Source organism: Halichoerus grypus, chromosome 2 (assembly GCF_964656455.1).
Source record: "Halichoerus grypus chromosome 2, mHalGry1.hap1.1, whole genome shotgun sequence".
Taxonomy (NCBI): Eukaryota; Metazoa; Chordata; class Mammalia; order Carnivora; family Phocidae; genus Halichoerus; species Halichoerus grypus.
Genome location: NC_135713.1, coordinates 122570129 through 122592477, shown reverse-complemented (window position 1 = coordinate 122592477; position 22349 = coordinate 122570129). Strand labels below are relative to the sequence as shown.

General features: G+C 39.6%; 1 protein-coding gene across 1 annotated transcript in view; it reads right to left on the bottom strand.

The window, feature by feature from the left end:
• Positions 1-22349, bottom strand: part of TRPC7 (transient receptor potential cation channel subfamily C member 7) — a 294068-nt gene that overhangs the window by 254085 nt on the left and 17634 nt on the right. The gene's annotated exons all lie outside the window — the stretch shown is intronic.

The following is a 22349-nucleotide window of genomic DNA, read 5'->3' as shown; positions in this document are numbered from 1 at the left end:
GCTGTATAGTTTTCAGGTGAGAGATAGAAAGAGGAGGAAAATCTTTTAATTGTATTATATTTTTAATATGATATTGCTACAAATGTAATAGGTAATATATATTCATGATAGAAGGTAGAGAATGAACAAAAATAAGGAAATAATATTCTTTACAATTCTAAGACCCTCAGATAAATATCATAGTCATTTTGATAGTTATTAAAGACTAGTAATCTACTTCTATATTTATCAACTAGTTTATCAACCTAGGTAATCAACTTTTATATAACATATTTTTTTTCTTTAGCTCAGTTTATTTTATTCCAGGTACATAACAGCATTTTAATAACTTCATAGTACTCCATTATATGGATAGATTATATAACTTAATACCTCTGTATTTAAAAAAAATTTTTAAATAAATTCCCTGCATTGTACCTTTCATCTCGTGACTTATTCATTCCATAACTGGAAGCATGTAACCCATACCACCCTCCCATTCTTTACATTTATACCTCAGTTTTTTGTTCATCACTAGCAATATAATGATGAGAACCTACATAGCCAAATATTTTATCTCTTTCATGCTTATTTCTTTAGGCTGACTTTCTAAAGGCAAAATGGTGGATCCCCACTTGCAACCAGATTCCCATTAATTCATGTATTTATTTAACAAATATATTTTTTTTAAAAGATTTTATTTATTTATTTGACAGAGAGAGACACAGCGAGAGAGGGAACACAAGCAGGGGAAGTGGGAGAGGGAGAAGCAGGCTTCCCGTGGAGCAGGGAGCCCAATGCGGGGCTCGATCCCAGGACCCTGGGATCATGGCCTGAGCCGAAGGCAGACGCTTAACGCCTGAGCCACCCAGGCACCCCCTAACAAATATCTTTAAGTACCTCTTACTTTCAGGCAGTAATAGACCCAGAGAAAAATCATGTGAATAATGTACACAGTCTCCATCCTCACAAAGCTTATACATACAGTCTCATGAAGTTGTCCAGTTTATCCTCCTACAAGCCAAATAGGAGAGTGTCTTTCATAAAATATGAATCGGTTCCTTCCAAAATGCCTTTAAAAGTGTTTCATGTACATTTGTTGAATTGCAAAGTAAAAACTTGCCCAGTGTTCCAACATTGTCCTATGTGAAGATGCATTACCAAATTGTATCAGTGCATTGGGAGGGCTGGTCAGAAAATGATGACCTTTTATTTACCACAGTTCTTAGAAGTGAGCATGGAATCCTTAAAATTGATAAACTAGTGTTTTTATGCCTTGACTTGACATATGTTTTATGCTCAAAACCTCATGTGTTCCTCATTTTAGCACCTCTGGGTCTGGGTGTCTGGAGCAACCCAGACTTGGATGTTCTGTTTGAATGTCATGGCATTTGTGTCCAAACAAATTAGTATCCAGAATGGCTCAAATGGAAATATGTTTCCACATGGGGCAGGGGACTGGATAAGATGGCTTTGAAATGCCTTCCAGCCCTATTCCCCCGCTTTGTCATTTTAAGAAGAGAAAAGGGTCTTCAAAAAGAACAAAATCTGTTTGAACTCAGATAAAAATTATTCTAAATCATTAACAAAGAAAGACATCTATCTTTCCTCAACACAAAGAGATCCCCAAATGTCATACCCAAATCTGCAACATGGAAAATCTGAACCATTGAAAATCATGCATTAACTATGGTTATAAGATAGTCATCTCATCTCGACAGCTAAAAATACACAGGGACAGTCAGAAATATTGCCATTTTTTTATATGCAGTGAAATAGCTTCATTTTTACTCCACAAAGAAAAAAGCTCCTTTGAACACTGAACAATATTAAATTTGCTCTTAACACCATGATGCCACATTCTATCTTAAGGTCATTACTGCCAGTTCTTTGCTGGCCAGGGTGCCTCCACTGCGCTAGGGTCCTCCCAGGGCCCTCCTGCATTCCTCATTCTTGGCGAACTACAGCCCATCTCACGCAGGTCCACGTCCTTCATTCTCTCTTTCAGTCTCTCCCACAGCTTCTAAACACCCCTTACTGTCCACCATGCTTATTTAATGACTAACTAAGCCAACAGTGTGCGATTGAGTTAACCACAGCCTCTTGAAAGGTGACTTTTGCACCGAGAGAACAGAGACCAACACATTTTCCCAACACTTTCAACTAAGGCTTTGGGCGAAAGAAACTGACATTGGAAAGAAGAGGTGTGAAGTCAGTAACCTCAACATCAGAAGTGAGGATAGTGAAGTCGGGAGAAATGAGCCACCAAAGGATCATTTGATTTGGCAGAATAATGCAAGCCTTTATAGCAGTGTTTTTCTGCTTAGGAACATCATATTTTGGGGAACTCTAAACATTTATTTCTCTGAAATGCCTAAACTGATTTTACTTAAATTGGAGCCATTTACTTTCAGAATACTTGTGAGGTGATGTTTTTCCATAAGTTTCTCTGGATTTAGACCAGTCTGTTGCACACATGAGTGAGATTAAAGACCTCCTAGAGATCTTGCTGTGATGCAGAGTCCCAGGCCTTACTGTCCATTTGTCTTCATTTAGGAGATCTGGGCTGGATCCAGATAATCCTGCTGCAGGTGCATCTAGGCATGCCTGGCTTTGGATATATTATGGAGAAATATGGACTTACGTTTGGTGAGAGGTGAGGGTTTGGAAATCCTGCCAAGATTTTAGCATAGTAGTCCTTAAGTTGTGTGATAAGTGAAGGTCAGGCAAAAGAAGGGAAATAAATACCCATGTTCCATGAACTAATGGGGGAACATACCATCATGCAAGAAGGCACAGGTTGGTTCTGAGCCAATTAAATATCTCAGACAATTAAAAGCTTGAAGTCTCAAGTCGATTATATACGACAGGCCCAAGTGAAGGGAAATGAGTTATAGGTATTGAAAGCTTTTGGTGCCCAGCATGAACTCTCTACAAAAGAGAGTCTGTGGGCCAAGGGATAACATATGTGAATTAAAGAGTAAAGAATTGCCTCATTTCTGGTGCTCTTACCCTTTCTGATCCTTCAAAGAAGGGCTCTTATCACCTATAGGCTAGAGTCCATATTCGCCAGTCTGATACATCAAAGCTTTAGTAATCAGGTCTGTCTACCTGCCTAACCTCCCACCTGCCCCAGCTCCTCAGCACTCTCCCCACACACACCATGCTGTAGTCCCATCAACTGCTGGAAGTCCCTCAAACACACTCCCGAGAGAGCATGCCTTGCCCTTTGGTGCCCCCTCATCCACTATACTTCCACTGGAACTGTGCTCCAAAGCAATCATAATCACTTCCCATACCTCTGTTCTGGAGCTGCCTCCTCTTTGAACCCTTTCCTGAACTTCTCAGCCACTGTGGTGGAGTATCTGTGTTTTTCTTAATGGCCCCACAGCAACCTAAACCCATTCTATAATGGTTTTTAGAACAAATTACTGCATTAACTTGTTTACTTGTCTGTCTCCCCTTATTAGACTCGCAACCTCTCCAGGGTAGAGGGCAACCATGTGCGTGATGGCATCACTTAGGCAGATATTAAATGAATATTTTTAATGTGAAATACCAAGACCATTAGTTTCTTGGGAAAACTTAAGGACAGGGTGGTCATAGAGTAGCATTTTAAAGCTTGGCTCCTTTTATAATAGTTTTATCTGGAGTGAAGCAGGATCGTGTTGGGGATGTCCCTCGACATCACCAGAGTGGTTTGTGGCTTTCCCAGTTTCAGGGCATATTGTTGGGGTGCATTTGAGCTGGCCTCTAATCTCTGTGCCCAGCATCGGCCCACCGGCCACCATGTGCCCTCAGAGGCGGAGCCTTGAGAAGTCAAGTCAGATAGGACCTCAGGTGAATGCATTTATTCTTCATTTTTTAAGATTTTTTATTCTTGACCTGAAGTTATTCATTTTAACAACCCTGTATCTGAAATCCTGTTATTTTGTATATTTGGTAATTTATATCAATCTATTGACAACTTTTAAACATCTTTTTTTTTCTTTTTCAATGAAGAAAATGGGATTACCCAGCTACTCCACACTGAATTTTCTTCTATCTTATAAATTAGCTTTTTCAGTCCTATCCAGAAACAAGACCTGGTCTGGCTGCTTGTCAAGAGGATAGTAAAAGATAGTGGAGAGGCAAATCCTTAACTGCCCAAAGCAAACAGCCTGCAACATCTTTACCTCTGGGAAGCTCTAGGGCAAATGCCAGTTTAAGGAAAGCTAAAAACAAAACAAAAGCACCCTGTTACCCTCTAGTGATAGGTCTTATTCATTAATTTATATTCATTGATTTATTCATTCTTTTAAAGATTTTATCTATTTATTTGACAGAGAGAGAACACGAGTAGGCAGAGAGGCAGGCAGAGGGAGAGGGAGAAGCAGGTTCCCCGCTGATCAGGGAGCCTGATTAGGGGCTCGATCCCATGACCTGAGCAGACACCTAACTGAGTGAGCTACCCAGGTGCCCCATTCGTTCGTTCGTTCGTTCATTCATTCAGTCATTCATATTATGTTCAGTTAGCCCGCATATAGTACGTTATTAGTTTTTGATGTAGTGTCCAACTATTCATTAGTTGTGTATAACACCCAGTGTTCATCACAACATGTGCCCTCCTTAATATCGGGTGAGTCCCTCTCTATGTTAAGAGTTATGCTGGATCTTGGCATAGAGGAGGTGACAATTTCTGGCCTCATGGGGAGAGATAGGAGTAAATAGTTACAGGGTTGTGCGGGGTTCTGAGCTTGAGGAAAGTGTGGCATTGGACAGCCTGGGGACAAGTCAGGAAAGAAGGGACTCTGTGGCGAGGAGTGAGGGAGGGTTTCCCAGTAGTAAAAGTGCACATGGCAAGACAGCATGCTTGTGGGTGGCTAGTGGGACAGGCCAGGAGAGATAAGGGCTGCTAAAATTGTCGGAGGCCATGTCTTACTTGGAGACCATGAATTCGTTGGTCTGGCCAGAGCATTAGGTACAGATCTGAAAAGTAGAGACAGGAGGCTCTCAAATGGGAGAACAGTCCTAGATCTGAAGAGCCTTGCCTGCCAGATGAGTACAGGTCCCCAGGGGATGAATTTGTTCTAGACTTTTCCTTCCATTGTGGCTTATCTTCATATCAACATACAAATATACATCCATATAGTAGATAAAAATAAAACATTAGAACAGCTGGACCATAAAAATCATGAGACTATAGTTATAATATAATGCACTTAAAATAGTACCACGCCAAACTGACTGATTTGATCATTATTTTCTCCCCCACTAACATGCTCCTGCCACCTGCCTTGGAGGAAGGGCATCCGGACAGAATCCCAAACACTGTGGTTTCCCCAGATTCCCCTGGAGTGCAGCTAAAACAGAAGAACATGCTTCTAATTGCCAGAGACATCTTTGTTCTCCCTACAAAGACAAGCTTCTTTCAGCCCTTTGTACCGTCATCTCAACCTATTAGACATTTTCTGTTGGGTGTGGGTTTTGCCGTGATGGGTTTCTTTAACGGGCCTCGCTGTTGCTTTTTTATCTAAAAGAAAGGGCTGCAAGAATTCAATGGATTATTTATTAAACAGCCAGTTCTGCTTTGAGAGACTTTTTTTTTTCTTTTGAGTGTTTAATAACGATTCTCCTCTTGGATGCTCTCTGCATAAAAGAAGTTAAATCATTGAAGAAATGATTTAACCATTTTAAAACTAATACACTTTAGAATTCTGATGCAAGATAAGGTAGAATTTTATTAACAAAGGGCAAATCTCATTTTCGCCAAGTGGCAATGTGTTTCTACTGGGAGGACAAAACCAGGAGACAGTCTGGGGAAGTGTGACTCAGGTGATTGACAGCTCCAGGTGAAATTAATGTAGTGCTCAATGTTCTGTTCGTGAAACCGGAAGACTTTCCTTGTCCTCTGACCCCCTCCTCAAGTCCCCACCCTCAAAAACAAGGAAAACCTAGAGAAAGATATATGTAAAAGTAATATCCCTCATTTATGGCTTTTGGCCAGATCCTTGTGTAAATGAGCAGATAACTAGAAGTTATTTATTCATAATATTAGCCGACATGCATTGAGTGCAGGGACCATGCAAAGCATCTTATAGGTACTATTACCCTTTTCTGTATAAGCTCTGTGGGGCAGGTATGATGATTTTCCTTATTTTACACAGGGCCAGAGGGGTTGAGTAACTGCCAATGTTAAACAGCTTCTAAATATCATTGTCCGCGTCCAAATTCTGGTCCATCCTCAAAGCACAATGCTATTATGGTCTCTTGATATTTTTATTAGTTTCCTTGATAAAACTATAGGACTTCTACCTCTAACAATCAGTCTTCAAAGGGGGTAGTGATGGGCTTTTTAAAAAGGAAGTAGAAAGGAGCTTATTTAACATAAGACTTGAGTTCCTACTACCACCATTACCGATAATAATGGCACTGAAAACTGTATGTTTATTATAAACCAACACAAAGCACTGAAAATAATCATGTGTAGTCATTGTCAGGGCTACTGATTATAATTATACTTATGATTTTATAACATAAAATTATGATTTTTTAAGCATTTGCTATAAAATTAGCTCAGCTTCAGGACTTTGGTGCAGAGAGCTGTTTCTGTCATTTTGCAGAGGAGGGAGAAAAATAAGAAGAATTTAGGAATAAGCTACCTAGGAAATTACAGAGCTTCTTGAGAATTATAGCTTTTGTAAAATGGAAAAAATAGAGTCAAGTCATTGTACTTTATTCAGTACTGAACATACAAGCTGGTTGTTTCCAGAAAGAACTTGTTTTTCTTTAGCTGAATACTTTCAACATCTGGATTAAAATGGGTAAAGCTTTTTAATTATCTTGCAGTCAACATCTGGATGCAAATTTTTTTTAAAGGGTACTGTGTGCAGGCAAAGACAGGTTGTGAAGACCTTTCCTGCTGTCATTTCTAGTAGGCTCATTTTCATCGTGATCAATCTATTTTAGGTGATAAGAATAATTACAAAACTCTTTTAGCTATAATCCTGTGTTCTCTGCCCACTCCCGTATTACTCCAGTTAATGATTCCGTGTTTATTATTTCTCAAATAGAAGCTGGCTTAGACATGTCATCGCTATATATGTATGTTCGTACCTTCTTCAGGACTGTCTTGCTGCCCCTTGAAAATGCCAGGCACTCTCCTGCCTCAGGACCCTTGCACCTCCTGTTGTCTCTCCGTGGAATGCTCTTAGCATCACTCTCTTCCTCTTCAACTTCAGATGTCCTATCTTATTTGCAACCCTAAGCACTCCTTATTTTTCTTTCCCCGATTTACTTCCCTCCATAGCACTTACACACTCTGACACATTTTTTATTTTACATATGTGTTCATTATCAACTTCCCCTCGCTAAATGTAAGGTCTGTGAAATGTAGGGACTAAATTTTGTTGGTTTATTCACTATTCTGTCCCTAGCATTTGAAGCTATGCCTGGCACATAGTAAGTGTTGAGCAAAACTTGGTGAAATGTGTTACAAATAAATGCATATTATGAATAGAAAAAACAAGATGACACATGTGCTCATTAGAATGTAATTTCCATGAGGGCAGGAACTAAGTTTTATCAACATTGCCTCCAGTGCCCTGACGAGGGCTGATCTGTGATAGCCTTTCAGTATACCTTTGTGCATTGGATGGTTTAGAGCTCATTAATAAAATGATTGGGAATATTACTAGATTTTTAAAGGAGAAGGGAAGGCAGGGAAGGAAGAAAGAAAGAACAAGAGAGAAAATGAGTAAGTATTGATATTTCAGAGCTCACTCCCGTTTCACATTGGTCTTACAGAGATTATATGTAGTTTATTAGGTTAAAGCTAAAATTTCAAATAAAATTTGCAGTCCCCCAAGAACGGAAAATCAAATTGCAAATAAATACAGCTTATTGTGCAAACTCATATTGACTCCCTGTCAGCCGCTTTTTAGTTATTTATTTATGTTGGCAGTATTGGTCACTCTGAAGTGGGGGAAAGCGTTTGATGGTATATCTTATTAGTCTAATGATATTCTCCTGTCTGTAGATATATTGAATTCATACATAACCTAACAACCACTTACTCAGCAGAGAAAATAAGAAAGGTTACTCTTGCCATGTTCATTCTTTGTGGACCCAGGGACAAAACAGACAGTGCAGCTCTACGACCAACCAACCATCATCTACCTGGGTGGGTGCAGGGGAGGGGCAAAATATAAGTTGAATTTTAATGATGAACAGGATGCTGGCATTTGAAGTGCCTGTTTATTACAAAAATGGGAAAGCTTCAAAGTTATTCTCTCTGCTGGTTGGGAACCAGAGCTAAACAGAGAAAGGAGAATTGCCTTTGATTGAAGCCTGTGGCCAGCACCAGTGGCATGCTCCAAAAGCAGAAATAGACATTAGAGGATACAGAGGATCGCTCGCTGTTTGACCCAGAGTTATCTTTAAGTATATTAAAGCACATTTCTTAACATGGGACAATGTTAACAACAATATAAAATTTTAAACTTGGAACTTAGATGCTTAAATCTTTAAATAATCAAAAGTATTTAGGATAGTACAAAAAAAGGTAGAAAACATAATAACTGGAAAGGATAGGTAAAAAAAGAATGGGAGGAGATTATGGTGGCAATAAAAATATTAAGTTAGCCAGCAATAATTCATTAGGAGAAGAAATCTTGGTCAGTTCAGGGAAAATGGACAATTAGACCCATCTAAAGCTACAGATAAGGTCCCTATGGTTCATTATGTTATTGTGAAAATAATTACTAGAACTAGCCCCCATCCCATTTCTAAGGGAGGAGTCTACTTCCTGACTCCTTGACAGCAAGCTTAGGCATATGATTTTCTTTTGCCAGTGAAATTTAAGTGGAAATGGGATATGACACTTCCTAGCAAAAGCTTTAAGAGCCGTCATGAGATTCTGCCATCTCTCTTTTCCCTCTATTGTGACATCAGATGTTCCAGATAGGGACTGTTCTTCAGCCCAGGTCCCCAAACGAAAAAGACGTGTAGTATATTCAGAGCCAATTCGTAGGGACATAAATGTGAGCCTAGTGAATTAACCTTTGCTTTTACAAGCCACCAATGTTGGAAATCTTTTATTACTGCTGCACAGCTTAGCCTAAGCTGATGAAATTGTCTCTACATTTATAAAGGTATTGAGAAGATGGTCTGGTCTTCTCAGGGGATGTTCTGAGAGGAGTGGTACCATGGCCTAGAGAACAACAGAGTTCTAAGAATTCCAAGTTTCTCCAAATGTGATTCCACATCAGAATTGCCTGGGAGCTGGTGAAACCTGCAAGTTCATAAGCCTCATCTCAGAATTGGTGAATCTGAATATCTGGAGATAGGGTTTATGTTTTGCATTTTCACAGATTCCTCAGATGATCCTTGTGCAAACCCAAATCCGAGAACTGCTGGCCAAGATGTTTACCTAAGACTAGAGTGCAAGAGCAAGAGAGGCAGTGAATAAGAAATCAGAAATCTCATCTTTGGAGATCTTGAGATTGGGTCTTGGCTCTGCCACTCATTAGCTTGGGGATCCTGAGCTAGTCACTTTAGTTCCAGAACTTAGCTATCTCATGACTACCATGGTTTTGAGGAGAGCCTCCCAAAACTGTTAGGATGAAATAACTAAAAAAATGCTTTTTAAACTGAAAAATACTTTTCGTATCAAGATACCGTGGTCTTGTCAAGATGTGGGCTGGGGGAGGGCTTTTCTCTCATGACATTGGGAACCTCAGAGATCATATATTGAACCAAGATGGAAACCCACAGGAGCAGCCTAGTTGAAGCTAATTTTATTTTGCTCTTTTAATAACCAGTAGGAAAATGAGTTAGGGCTTATTCATGTCTAAGAGATAACTTAATATCTAGAGCCCATCAAGTTTAAGCTGTAGAACTGAGAAGACAGGCATACCTTGCTATTTTGTTTGAGAATCCCAGATACTTGGAGAAGCCAAGAGGGGAGAACCTGCCAAGCTGTTCTTAGACAACTCAGTTAAGGGTGGATATAAGCTCCTCCAGGCTCTTCCCCATTCCTGCTAAGATAGCACATTGATTAAGTGTCCATCAGGTACTTGGATTGTTGCTAAGCATTTTAACTGAGGCTTCACAATAATCTCAAGAGCTAGGTAATTTCAGTCCACTTTTGGAGATGAAGAAACTGAAACTTAGTGAGGTAGCGTTGTTTGTCTAAAGTGACCCCTCTAATGAATGACAGGGGCAGAATCTGAACCTAATTTCTGCCTGACTCCAGAGTTTTTGCCCTCAGTTACTATGACTACTTTCTCTCTGCTAAGCAGATATAATTATTGTGGGTGAAAAGTTAAAAAAAAATGCAACAAGTGTTCTTGCTTTTACAACCAGAAAAACATAAAAGTGATCCTTGGAACCACTGAAACTCACCACTCTCAGACACGAAGGCCTTCTATGTAGCTAGAACAAACTCGGATCTATAGGACAAACTCTAAGAATCCAGTAGCTCTCATCTAGGCCATCTTTTTACCCTACCTTTAAACAGTGATAAATGCCAAAAGGCATGGCTGTGGCACAGCTGTCTTTAGATTGGAATTGAATCAGTGAAAAGAAAAATCATAGCAGCCTTCAAGGTTTTCTATGTCATAGGAATCTAGACACAGCTCTAACGATGAAGGAAAAGAAAAACACAACCAGTGCAGCCAGCTCTTTTTCCTGCAATTATAACCCATTTAAAATGGGCATCCCGTGTCTTCTTAAAATGCTTTCCTTGATTTGCTCATCACTATAACTCAAAGTAATTCCTAAGGAAGGCATGCCAAAGAAAAAAAATGCCCTTACAATCAGGAGAAGAAAAACACTCACACGTATATGTTAAAGTTGCACTGCAGTGAATTATGGTTAAGTGCTCTACCGTCTGATTGTCTGTTATGTTTTCTACCTAAACCGAGCCAGGGGAAGGACGCTGCTCTAGCAGCACAAAAATGTTCACGAGCTAAGACATTAGGACATAATTAGTAAATACGATTTTCTTTTACATGATCTCATACACCTCAGTTTTTGGACCGTCCTCTGTCCACCAAAGCTCTGATGGCTCTCAGTCTTTCAAATCCTTGTAAAACAAAGGTGATAGGCAATACGGGCTACTGTGTGGAAAAAGCTGTTTCATCAGAACAAGTGGAGTACATAAAGAGAAGTAATAAGGCCAAGGAATAGCTGTACAGGACTTTAAAATGAATTTAAACCCATAATGAATGGTGACAGTTTGAGTTTTTGGAAATACTTAGGAATTCATTTAACCATTTTATTAGTCACTTTCTTAGGCATATTTTAAAGCGTGGAAATTGCCTTTCTTTTGTTTTCCTCTCTTTTTCTTCTGCTTCTCCCTTTCCCCTCCCTCTTTCCTTCCTTGGGTTCTTCTGGTCTTCCTTCCTGTTATTTTTACCAGCAGAGAAGAGGCCTGATTGGGGAAGCATTACAGCAAAGGTAAAATGGAGCTGTACAAACAAACAGTTCCTTGTTCAGACTAAATGATAAATAAAACAATTCTAAGCTCCCACTGTTGCTTTTAAAAAGACCATCACAGACTCATTCATCATTCAGTCACCATTTCACCATTTTCAAGCACCTACTGTGTGCTAAACTCTAGTCATTTTCCCCCTTATATCCAAGCCAGGAAGGAGGTAGAGCTTCAGAACAGGGTGAAAGTCTGTGGGGTTTTGCCTCCCTTACAGGGTGGGGTCAAAGGCAGACCCTCAAGTTCAGGGCAGTTAAGGGCTCCCCTCCTTTGCATTTCATTTAGTTTCACTTGTAATACCTATTTCCAGTTGATGTTCCTTGTCTGAACATTCCTGACTCTGAATACTGCTGGAATGTGGTAACCCAGCCACTTCTGTGGGTCGGCACCCGGTCAGCTAAGCGCTGCTGGAGAAAATTATGCCATCTGGCAGGTCGGTTCCATTGTAAGTTCATGGTCTCAGCTTCAACTGGGCCTTCAGTGTGGACCTATTTTGGCTCATTCTGTTCTTGTATCTGCAGAGGTCTAAATTTCCTTCTCTGTCCTTCATTGTCTGAGCAGGTGATCTGTTGAAGAGGAGGCAGAAAACATGGGAGAGGAGTTCCCGTGACCTTCTCTGCAAACCTCTTTGCCTTCCTCCTCTCAACTCTGCTGGTACTCTGGAATCTCTCTTCCATCTTCTTAGGAACCCACTGCTACTAATTATTCATGCTCTCCATCTCATCAGTGTGATCTATGTGATCTTCTTGGCAGCACTTAACAGGTTTTGGCTTCTCCCATATTAGAAACAACTCTCCCTGAACATTCCTCCAGCCTCATTATACTTCCTCTAGTTTACTACAGTGCTGGATTTAATTTTGGCAGTGATTTTGTTGAGATGGCTAATGCAAAATGGATTTTGAGGAAAATGTGTGTCTTTCATTTAATAACTCTCGTGAAGAACTGTGAGACTTCACAGACTGAGTTTATAGAAGGTGTTTGTTTGCTGATATTGGCTGAAATATCCTATAACCAAAATTAGCAAGCATAACAAATTAAATAATTAAAGGCAGCTAGAAGTCGACCTTGGTGCAGGGTGCATCTTTCTCCATTTTTCCTTAACGGCACATGTTTGAATGCAGAATATTCATTTGATCATGGGGAAAAGGTAAGAATGTAAGGGAAAGAATGTATAAGAGAAACCACTGTCTGAGTGCTCGGTTGATGGCTGGCTTGGACTCAAAAGATCGGAGGAACAGAGTTTTTAAAATCTAATTTCCAGTGGGCCAGAAAAATCATTCTTTGTTCCTCTACTCTGGATTGCGTTAAAAGCCTAAACCTAATTTCATTAAAATCATGCTAGTAAAGACAAATAAATAAACCAGGAAAGAAAACAACAGACAAAACTGGGCACCAAAACAAAACTGCTCCTGAGAGTTTGGGACAAACATTGGGCGCATTCTGATATCCCTTTCTGCGCATGTATTCCATGGCTCCACCCGAGTAGGAAGGTGTGGCTTTCAACTGCACAAAGCCTATATGGCCTAGAACTCCGTTGTTCAAACCCTCACCTAGCCCCTGCCTACTTGCAGCCAGGAGCCGCTGCACACGGACAAGATGGATGTTTATAATTTGAGGCTGAGCTCCCATTCCACATAGGAGAATCAGGCTTTTTTTCAGCTGTCAATACCAAAGGCAGAATAAATGGCTTCATAACACTTTTACTATTGCTAATGATAGTAATAAATCTGGATTTTATACTGACCTCTGTCCCAAAGCACTTCACAAGTGTAAGGAGGAATACAAACTCCCCCCAAAGATTGCTTTATACAGTCAAAAACCATTTCCTGTGAAATGAAAGGTACTTGCTGTTTAACAACCCACAGATACATTTGACAACAATTTAAGGCAGGATTATCCAATTGTAACCAAAGGCAGAATTGATTTAGGCAGAGTGCAATTACTTCAGACGCTCCTGATCTCCATTTTACTTCCCATGTGAACAGACATTAAGGAGGAGTCAAGTTATTATACAGCTCTATATTTGGTTCCATGCTGAGTCTTTTTGGGGGACAGCAGAGCAGATGGTGTAAGTGCCTCCCCCGGAAAGCTATCTGCTTGACCCCAGGGCGCATCCTACCTCAGTGAACCAGGGAGCAGAGGTCTCATTACTAAGAAGTATCTCCCCAAAATGGTTGGATTTCTCTCTTTCGCTGTTGGGATTTTTCTCTTTGTTTATGCCTTGTTTTGCTGCCCAGTCTGTTCAGAGCCTCAGTTAATTTGACTCTTTCCCTTGTCCAGTTCCCAGCTCTGTCCCGAGGGAACCCCTTGAAACATGGGCCACAGAACCACATGTAGCCCAGCGCTCCTCCACCGTAGTCACCATCCTGACAAACAGTCATGAAAATGGTTTGGTGAAACTGCTCACTGTATTCTCCCTTTGGGAGGCTTTCCTCATCTTCTAACAAATTAAAGGCTCTGTGAATCCCTGTAGTAGATGCTTGTTGGACTTCGCTTAAGTCAACATTTCCCGAATTTGATGACATTCTTTTTTTCCCCTTTCATGAAACAAATATTAACATCTCATAAAACTTAGGCTCCAAGGAATACTCTTTGAAAAACACTTATGGAATGTCTCACAGATTGAGTTATAACTACTTTCAGATTTTCTTATCTATAGAATAAAAACATTAGACTGGATCCTTTCTGAGACCCTTGTCAGTTCTAAAACAACATGCATATATTGTTAAATAGAGTGCTGGAGGACATCATTCTCAAGGTGACCCTGAGTCTATAGCGTAACAAAATACTCCTCAACCTACACTTTCTTATAGAGTCTCTCCTGATATTCCAGATGTTTTTTCCCCTGCTAAGAACTGGAAATCTATTGTCAATAAAATCTAAGGTTTATTGGTGGAGGAGTTTTATTAGTTGGAAGACACAGGAACCAGAATTCCCCTAAGAAGAGTGTATCCTTTACCCCCTCTCTCCTAGATTTTAATCTGTCTGAACTCTGGATCTTAGTAACAGACTCCATACACTACCTAAAATTGGCTCAGTGTGAATCTTGAATTAATAATGGATACAGAGTTAGAATTCTTGTTTGGATCTTTCGTGGTTACTCTAAAACAAAGCCTCTGACTTTGCACAAATTAGCACATCAAAAGAGCCCAATGACAGAGAGGAAGAACTATCCCAATTTTTCCTTTGATCTCTGGATTATTTCAACCCATCCATTCAGTGATGATTTGGGGGATCTAGACAGATCTCTCAATAAAGCATAAAGGAAGAATTGGAGGCACAGAGGGTCAGGGTATAGCAACTAATGCTCACTGAAATGTAGGAACCATCAAGAGAGTATGGGAATTTAAAATAAATACTTCACCTGTCTTTGTTCCTTCCTTTCCTACCTGAAGTTTGACATTAATATTGAATTGGTGGGTGAGAAATTTAGTAAAGGGGATATGAGAAAGGAAGTAGCTTGGGACCATCCATCCACTTACCAAGAATGCATCGGGCCCCTCTGGCGGTCTGGGTTCTTGGTGCTGGAGCTGCAGAGGTAGATGGGGAGGGCACGGGTGGGTGCGGTTCCCTCTCCTTTCACTTGGGAATGTGACTGCGAAGAGAGACACAGACAGTAATCACATAACTACATTCTTCATTCTGTAAGTTCCTACTAACATGCAGTCTCTGAGGGCGAGAGGCATGTTTCTATGACAGCATATATCCAGGAGGCCTGACCTAGAAGAACAGTGGCATAGACTTCTCAAATAGAAGGATTTGATGATGAGAAAGAGTTCCCTGAGTTGGAAAGAAGAAACAGCAAGGACCAATGTGCAGTGGAAGGAAAGGTTCTCACCATCTGTGCAAGGAGTAGCACATTGTTCATATTTTGGGGTACATGGTTCTTGGATACATTGGTACATTTTGGGGGGTACATTTCTAATAGGGAAAGAGGAAAGAGCATAGTTGGGCAGGCAAGTGAAAGGTTGGAAAGAGGTAGATCGAGGAAGTACTTGTGTTCTGGGCTGAGGAGTGGCACAGCTGCTGGATGTTGCCCATGGCAGACATTACCAATCATCCTTATAGGAATATTTACTACTGAGTCCAGAAACCTCAACCTAGAAATCTACTGTAAATGACATGGGATTGATTCTTGAGCTGAATGAAGCCTATCTGCCATTATTGATTAGACAATGAGGGAAGATTATTATTTCTTTAAGCAATGTAGGTATATGATTAACAATGCTTTGGAAGGCTTTCAGTAATCAGAGGATTGATTGTAGAGGAGAGAAGGAGTAGGAAGACCCATTAGGAATAACCTCTAATAATTCTGTTGTTTAATTCTTGAGCTAGTATGATTGGATATTCCTGTATATTTATGTGTAATATCTCATTTAGGCTTCCTCACAACATCAGTGAGGTGTAGGCATTTAGTTGTCCTATCTTATGGGTAAGCAAAGTGAGCTCCATAGAGGTTGAGTGATTTGGCCCTGGCCCCAAAGGTAGAAAGCAGCAGAGCTGGACTTGAATTTTGCAAGGCTGGCAGTTGTCTGGTCCTTGCTCACTTATTTGGCCACATTTCCTACCACCTCCTCCCTACCTTTCTGTGTTCTAGTCATATTGGGCATTCTTTCAGTAGACTCTCTCTTGCTGTGGGGCCTCTGCAAGAACGTGCATTTCTCTTTCTCTGAAATAAATTTTTCCTTCTTTACCTTCTTAACTCCTTCTCATCACTCTTCTCAGCTCAGGCATCACTTTTCCAGGGCAGCCCTCCCTGAAGAATTTTGTAGCACTCTGTTGACTCTCTTCAAGGTTCTCACCTCCCTTTGTTAAACATGCATCCGCATGCGTGTTTAACACGCACTTCCTTATGTCATAATCTGATTAATGTCTGTGTCCACAGTGGTTTACATCCCTTCATGGCTACTGTCACTGCTGCATCCCAAGAGCACAAGACAGGATTTGGGGACACAGTATATACTTTCATGAAACCAATCACTGCAAATATCCCTCATTTTATAGTTAACCAATATACCTCCTGTTCTGGTAAATGGTAAAAGGGAGAACTGGGAAGTGCTTCCAGAGCTGGGCCCTGTCAGAATGTCAAAATGCGCCAGGATCTTTGATGGTAATTCTTAGACCTGAAACCTGAAGAGTAAACATACAAGTGTTTGTTTGTTTTGTTTTGTTTCTTTGTGGAGGTAGAAAATATTTTCAGATTTGAATATGTGAAATTAATCTTAAAATACCTTTAAAGCAGCATAGAAAATTCCCCTTAGAAAATACACGTCTCTGAGGCATGATATCTATTTGGGAAATAGGTTGCACTCACTGGAAAAGGTGCATCAAATGTGGTGTTTGTAAAAACTAAGAATTTAAATTATAAGGTCCTGTAAGATCATTGTAAATCTTTAAATGGTATAAACATGTACAGTCAAAAATGTCTCTCCACATGTCCCTGTGCCACTGGCAGTTTCATGACCTATGGAGGGAACCTTAAAGGGCATCATCATTAAAAGTTTGCTGTGCCAATGTCCGCAATAGCCAAACCGTGGAAGGAGCCGAGATGCCCTTCAACAGACGAATGGATAAAGAAGATGCGGTCCATATATACAATGGAATATTACTCAGCCATCAGAAAGGATGAATACCCAACTTTTGCATCAACATGGATGGGACTGGAGGAGATTATGCTAAGTGAAATAAGTCAAGCAGAGAAAGTCAATTATCATATGGTTTCACTTATTTGTGGAACATAAGGAATAGCATGGAGGACATTAGGAGAAGGAAGGGAAAAATGAAGGGGGGAAATCGGAGGGAGAGATGAACCAAGAGAGACTATGGACTCTGAGAAACAAACTGAGGGTTCTAGAGGGGAGGGGGGTGGGGGTATGGGTTAGCCTGGTGATGGGTATTAAGGAGGGCACGTATTGCGTGGAGCACTGGGTGTTATACGCAAACAATGAATCATGGAACACTACATCAAAAACTAATGATGTATTGTATGGTGACTATAACATAACATAATAAAAAAATATTCATGGTTCCTCCAATGAGAATGTGCATAAATTCCTTCTCACTTATGGCCCCTCGAACCAACTTTATTTTTTTGAATTTTTTATTATTATGTTCAATTAGCCAACATATAGTACATCATTAGTTTTTGAACAAACTTTAAAAAGAGACTCTCATAGCTAGGCTTGCTTGCTTCATTTTAAAATCTGTTACAGTATCAGAGGAGGTTGGTTTTTGTCAGCTGCCCCAGTTGTGGAGCAAAGGAGAATAGGGAAGGGTAAGATTAAAAGCTGTCAGCAAGCATATAAAAAGTGAAGTCAGAATTGTCCTTAAACAGATCAAGCAATAGATCGTGTAACCATATGAACTGGAAATTTAATAATTATCAAAAATATAAAAGTTATTCTAACACTCCTCAGTCCTATCTATATAAGACCTGTGTTTTCATAGCTTTTCCAAAATGACAATTTTGCTGTCCTCTTATATGTTCTCTTACTAGCAAGTCAATAAAATATGATGTGCTTGAGGAAAAAAAAAAAAAAGTTTGCTGTGCCTCCACAGTTCCGGTCAGTTGATTTTTGACAAGAGCATCAAGGGATCTCAATGGGGAAAGAATACTCTGTTCAGCAAATGGCTCTGAAACACCTGAGTGTCCTAATGCAAAAGAGCAAAGTTGGACTCCTTTTTCATCACAGCATCTACAAAATAAACTCAGAAGGGATTATGGATCTCAATGCCGGAGCTAAAAAGATAAAACAATTAGAAGAAATATAAGAGTAAATCTTCGTGGCTTTAGGTTAGGCAAAGCCATTTTAGATGTGATACCCAAAGCACAGGTAGATGTTAAGACAAAAAGACTAGTTGTACTTCATCAAAATTAAAACAGCCATTTGACTAAGTGCAGATTTCTCATGAGAAACCGCAGAGGCAAAAAGTCAGTGGAACAATTTCTTTAAAATACTGAAAGAGAAGAACTGTGGGCCTCATATTCTAAAAACAATACAAATACCCATCAGGAATAAATCCAAAGTAGAGGCACTATCTTATAGAGGAAAAATAAAAGAATTTGTTGCCAGCACCTTTGTTCTATAAGAAACACAAAGAGATGTCCTTCAGGTGAAAGGAAAGTGATACCAGAGGGAAGCTTAGAACTTTAGGAATGAAGGGATAGCAGTAGAAATGGTAAATATTTGGTAAATAAAACATAATTAAATAGTACTACTATTAAAATTTTAATAAATTTAATTTACTTAAAATTTAAAATATAATGTTTGATATATTTCCAAGGAATCTATAAAAAATCTATAAAAAACCCCTAGATCCAATTTGTGAATTTATTAAGTTTATAGAATACAAGGTCAGTCTAAAAAATGAATTGTATAACTATATACCAGCAGGGAACAACTGAAGATTAAAAAAAAATGCACTCCTATTTATAAAAGCACCAAAAAAACCCATGAAATATTTATGTATAAATCTAACAAAATGTGTTATAACTAATGCAGTGTAAGGAATCATAATATTATATTGCTAGGTAGTGCTACTTTTTCCTGTGGTCTCCTAAATTGACATATATGAGTGAATTCTTTCCTTAATTAAAGAAATCTCAGTTTCTTAAATGTGGTATTCATTTGTCTCTGTCATTGAAAATACAAATCCTGGATACAAGGAACTTTAAAGAGGCTAAATAGTTCTAGTAAAAAATAAGAGTTCTTCCCAGAACAAGAGGCCTAATTATATGATAATCAGTAAAAAGGGCCCACCACTGTCCATGCGGACTCTGTTCCCTTTCTCCAGGCAGATGAAGTTTCTGGATGTCCACCACATTAATAAACTAAAGAGCATATGGGGCAGGGACACCTGTGGTGTGTGGCTGAGAGCGAAGTTTCCTGGGAGAGGTGGGGGAGGTAGCCAGCCACCTTTCTGCGCGATGTGTTAGCTGGACTCCTCCGTTTCACTGAGGTGCGACTGAACAATAGCTGTACCCGAGCGTCCTGGCGGGAATCAAGTGAGAGTAGCCTCTGCTCTTGTTTCTAGAGAATATGGGGTGACAGGGAACCGGGCCTCAATTTGAGGGAATTTACTTGGAGTGAGTGATTTAGGGCCTCACTGTGGACAGCCCGCTTGACTTTTGATCATACCGGGGGAGGTGGGCTAATGCCCAATAATTGAGGGAAAGGGACTGTTTTAATTTAAAGGGATTGCTGTTTACTGAATTTCTGTATATTCCGTGATACTGTTTTGTGTGCTAACAGGACATATTATGGAATGAAAGACCTTAACTTACAGCCCGGTTAAAGCAGGAGAAACAAACCCGGCCATGGAGGGTAAAAACTTCATTGCAGATATTCAGACTTTGCAAATGCGTGTGATCCCTTAAAGAAGAAAATGCCTTTAGACAGGAAAATGTGAGAACCAAATTCATTAACCAGAGGCAGTGGCAGTGGTAGGCTGAAGAATAGCGTGACTGAAATTGGGAGGGTGGGGCAGGCATGTGCTCATCTCTGTCTCTGAAGAGCCTCTCTATGCTTCCTTACCTGAGCTCCTCTGTCTCCCATTCAGACTCTTCTGGGCGTCTAGAAGCAGGTAAGGGAAGGAGAAGTGGTGGAAAAGAAAGAAGGACACAGTGTGGCAACACCACAGACGAAATTTTCATGTAATGACTAATTTTCATTAATTTCCATTTCTATGACTGCGTTACTTAGTATCCATGGTTGACTTCATGTACTTTTAAAAATCCTCTGTGTTTTTGGACATGCTTCCAAGTATTTTCTCGTGTAATGGTTTAGATGGTGGGTCCCTGAGCCATCCACATTTCGTTACTCACATTTTGGAGGGATTGGACATCCCGTTATTTAATTCTGAGTATGTGTCCACAATGTCACTTCAAGCTGCCAACCTAGATTTCCGGCACAGGGTCACAGTTGGATTGTACCGCGGGTGGTGAGACAGTGTACCTTTCCATCTGGAAATTGATCACTAAAACCTCAAAATTTATTCTTAGCCACCCACCTATAGTCAACATGCTAATGGAATGCTTCACTCCTGCAGGTTATTGGAATGGAAAAGGGGAGCTAAAATGCAGTGCCTCATTTGCAGAAATATTTCTGTGATGGGATTTATTAGTTAAACCACTATGGAGGAATACGGATTTTCTCCGATGGGTTCCATTCTGGTTTGCTAGGTAAACAAAACACTTTTCAAAGAAATTTATGAATTTACACAAAGGCTGGAGATGAAATTTCTTTTGAAATCTACTGCTTTAGACATTTGACAAAATAACAGCTCCAATTCATTCTAGATATAAAATTTACAAAGAGCCTGGCCAGCAATTGATGAAGGGTCACTCTTTTTCAAAAAAGAGAAAGGTAAGAGGGAAGATTCTCAGGTGGGTGAGTGTCCTATCTCTGTGGGTGAAAGAGAAGATGTGTACTTTGGACAAGGAGGTGTTCACATGGATCAGTTCACACTCTGCCATTGGGATATGCTTATAGTTGTTTCAGATTTTCATGGTCTTGTTTCTTCTGCTGCTTCTCAGCCTCCAGATTTTCTAAAGCACCAAGGTCTTGTTGATGTTTTTGTTGTTTGGAATAAGCAATGGTGAGTTGGGCAGCAGTAACAATGGACAGGAGTTTGTTGGTCAGGAATTGCCTTACAGTTTTTGAATTTTGAGAAAAGGAAACCGTTATTATATGACGACTTGACATCTTCCTGGTGGTGCATACAACATATTTTATCATCCCAGCTTTTCAAATTTGGTTCTGTCACTCCTATAATGAGGTTATTAGGTTTCAGTCCCAACATTTCTTCAGCATCTACCATATACAGGTCATTTTGGTAGCTTTTCCCAATTGTGAAATCGTTGATAACATTCTGAAATCAGAGGCAGCAGCTGCTTTCTAGAAAGGGGTGCCTATCCAGGGACACCTTTAGCTCGCATAAATCCTTAGCATGACTGAAATCTTTTTTCTAAACATGCAACCTGATGTTTTCAGTCCCAAGGCCATGGTTTGCTGGCTGAGGTCAGCTGGGGATGGATGGTTTCCATTGTCTTGTTTGTTGGTAGCACTTGGATCTCCGCCAATCAGTGAGAGTCAAGGCAGACTGTTCATTACATATGCTTAATGGAACGGGAAATTAACACAATGGAAAAATATGTATTGCTACCCAATATCTGAGAGTACTTCATTTTCAACTAAGTACAGAGAGGTGATATCTTGTTATTTTATAACATTTTTTATTACTCACGCGAAACATGTTTACCGTAGAAAAACTAGAAAAATACAGATAAGCAGAAAGAAAAAATAAAAGTCATCCTTGATACCTAAAGATAACTAGTATTAACATTTTGATAAGCATCCTCTCAGATTTGTTTCTGTGCTTAGATTGGACCACACCGTTCGTGTTTTATAATTCTGTTTTTCTTTGGTTTAATAATATTTGATTAAAAACTATTTTGTTGATAAATCTATTTTACATTTAAAAATGGCTCCATAGTTAGTTATGGCACTTTGTATATCCCTGTCCATTTAATTGACCCCTCCTTTGGTAAATGTGTAGTATTTCTAATTTTTAGGTATTATATGTTACATCATAATACATGTTATTGACATCAATTTTTTATACTTGTCATTTATTTCCTAAGTAAAAATTGCTTAAAGTTTAATTGCTTTGTCAGAAAGCCTGCATTTTTGTGTATTTTGATAAATATTATCAAATTGTCTTCTAGGAAAGTTATGCCAGCTTACACTCACAGCAACATGGTATGAGGGTACTCATTTTCTCTACATTCTTGGCAATTTTAAGTATTATTACTTTAAAAATCATTACCAATTCTGAAAGGTGAAAACTGGTATCTCATGGTCTAAGTTAAATTTCTTTGGTTACTAGTGAGTTTCAGCAA